Here is a 2,997-nt window from a genome sequence, read left to right as displayed (position 1 = left end):
CTTGTAAGAAGCAGCTTCAACCCATTTGGTGAAATAGTCGATAGCAACAAGAATAAATCTGTGCCCATTTGAAGCTTGTGGCTCAATTCGTCCAATCATGTATATGCCCCACATAGCAAAGGGCCAAGGTGACGTCAGGACATTCAGAGGAGTTGGAGGAACATGAATTCTATCAGCATACACTTGACATTTGTGACATTTCTTCACATACACATAACAATCACTTTCAATTGTCATCCAATAATATCCTGCTCGCAAGATCTTTTTGGCCATAGAATGCCCACTGGAATGAGTTCCAAAAGATCCTTCATGAATTTCCCGCATGATCAATTCTGCTTCGTGTCTATCCACGCATCTGAGCAAAACTGAATCATAGTTTCTTTTGTACAGGACGTCTCCTGACAAGAAAAATTTGGATGCTAACCTTCGAAGCGTTCGCTTATCACCAATCGTAGCATCTTCGGGATACTCTTGCTTCTCAACATACCTCTTGATGTCGTAATACCATGGCTTTTCATCATACACATCTTCAGTAGTGAGACAGTGGGCAGGGAATGCATGTGCGGGTTCTTTGTAACGGAGGATCGTTATGTCTGGTACTTCTTTAGGGGAACTAACTCTGAACATAGCCGCCAAAGTAGCCAAGGCATCTGCCAATTGATTTTCCTCTCGGGGGATGTGATTGAAAGTGATTTCCTCGAAAGCGGGCAGCAACTCCAAGATATAGTCCTTATAAGGGACTAAATTGGGGTGTCGTGTCTCCCAATCACCTCTCACTTGATGTATAACCAAGGCAGAATCCCCATAAACCTCAAGGATCTTGATTCTCATATCAATTGCTGCTTCGAGACCCATTATGCAAGCTTCGTATTCTGCGACATTGTTCGTGCAATCAAAGCATATTCTAGCTGTGAAAGGGATGTGAGTTTGACGAGGAGAAGTCAAAATTGCCCCAATACCATGGCCCATAGCATTTGATGCACCATCGAACGTGAGAGTCCATCGCTCCCCTGGTTCGGGTCCTTCATTATCATCTAGTTTCATGATATCTTCATCAGGAAAGTCAAACTTCATTGACTGATACTCTTCTAATGGCTGATGAGCAAGATGATCTGCAAGGACACTTCCTTTGATGGCCTTCTGTGTGACATACTGGATGTCGTATTCTGATAAAAGCATTTGCCATCGGGCTAGTCTTCCTGTAAGAGCCGGCTTCTCAAAGATGTACTTTATCGGGTCCATTTTGGAGATCAATAGAGTGGTATGAGTCAACATATACTGCCTCAGTCGGCGAGCAGCCGATACCAAAGCACAGCAAGTTTTCTCGAGTAGTGAGTAGCGGGATTCACAATCGGTAAACTTTTTGCTCAGGTAATAAATGGCGCACTCTTTTCGACCAGACTCGTCATGTTGGCCCAACACACACCCCATAGATCCTTCAAGCACAGTTAAGTACATAAGAAGCGGTCTCCCAGGAACCGGAGGCATAAGGATTGGTGGCTCTTGAAGGTACTGTTTAATCTTTTCAAAGGCTTCTTGGCAATGATCATCCCATCGGATATCTTGGTTCTTGCGCAGCAGCTTAAAGATGGGTTCACAAGTATCAGTGAGGTGAGAAATGAACCTGGCTATGTAATTCAATCTCCCAAGGAACCCTCGAACTTCTTTTTCATTCTTTGGTGCTGGCATATTCTGTATTGCTCTCACTTTATCAGGGTCGACCTCAATCCCTCGTTGGCTCACAATGAAACCAAGTAATTTACCAGATCGCACTCCAAAAGTGCACTTGTTTGGATTAAGCCTCAACTTGAATTTTCGCAGACGAGCGAACAGTTTCTCAAGATATACCAAATGTTCCTCCTTAGTTTGGGATTTTGCAATCATATCATCGACGTACACCTCAATCTCTTTATGGATCATGTCATGAAAGAGGGTCACCATTGCTCGTTGATACGTTGCTCCAGCATTCTTAAGGCCAAAAGGCATCACCTTATAACAATACGTACCCCACGGAATGGTAAAAGTAGTCTTAGTCATATCTTCAGGAGCCATCTTTATTTGATTATAGCCAGAAAAACCATCCATGAAGGAGAACACCGAATACTGAGCAGTGTTGTCGACTAACACATCAATATGAGGCAGAGGAAAATCATCCTTCGGACTCGCCCTATTCAAATCTCGGTAGTCAACACACATGCGTACCTTTCCGTCCTTCTTAGGAACAGGTACTATGTTTGCAATCCAAGGAGGATACTCACACACAGATAAGAAACCCGCCTTCAACTGTTTTTCAACTTCCTCCTTGATTTTCAAAGCCATATCAGGTCGAGTTCTTCGTGGTTTCTGCTTTACAGGCGGACATTCTGGTTTGAGCGGTAACCTGTGCATAACTATATCCGTGTCTAAACCAGGCATGTCTTCGTATGACCAGGCGAAGATGTCAACATACTCTCGAAGCAGCTCAATCAACCTTCTTTTTACATCACTTTGCAAAGCGGCCCCTATCTTGACTTCTCTCTTTGCTTCTTCTGAACCGAGGTTGACGATTTCTATGGCTTCCTGATGTGGCTGAATAGATTTCTCCTCTTGTCTCAAAAGTCTTGCCAATTCCTCAGGGACTTCACAATCTTCCCCACTATCCTCATCAGCTTGGTCAATTGGATTCTCAAGGATATTAAGACGTGGAACTGTAACATTATCATTTTTGGTGGAATTCGAGCCGGATCTGCACGATGGATGATTTATGCCTTAGAATGCAACACATAAAAAGAAAAAAAAAAGAAAAAGCTTTGCCATTTTTGAAAAAAAGTTTTTTTAAAAGTAAAAACAAAAATGAAAGAAATGGAACAGTAATTGCATGCGAAGATATGATTTTTATTCAATATTAAACAAATTGAAACAACATGGGGGGCCCTTCTTTGTACAAGTGGTCAAAATGCTTAGGGCGAAGCATATGACTTATTGAAACAAGAAAATTACATCTCCATAAAAGTGACT

The sequence above is a fragment of the Vicia villosa genome, unplaced genomic scaffold (genome assembly GCF_029867415.1).
Source record: "Vicia villosa cultivar HV-30 ecotype Madison, WI unplaced genomic scaffold, Vvil1.0 scaffold8, whole genome shotgun sequence".
Classification (NCBI taxonomy): Eukaryota; Viridiplantae; Streptophyta; class Magnoliopsida; order Fabales; family Fabaceae; genus Vicia; species Vicia villosa.
The sequence above is the reverse complement of the archived record's forward strand: the minus strand, read 5'-3'. Positions refer to the sequence as shown.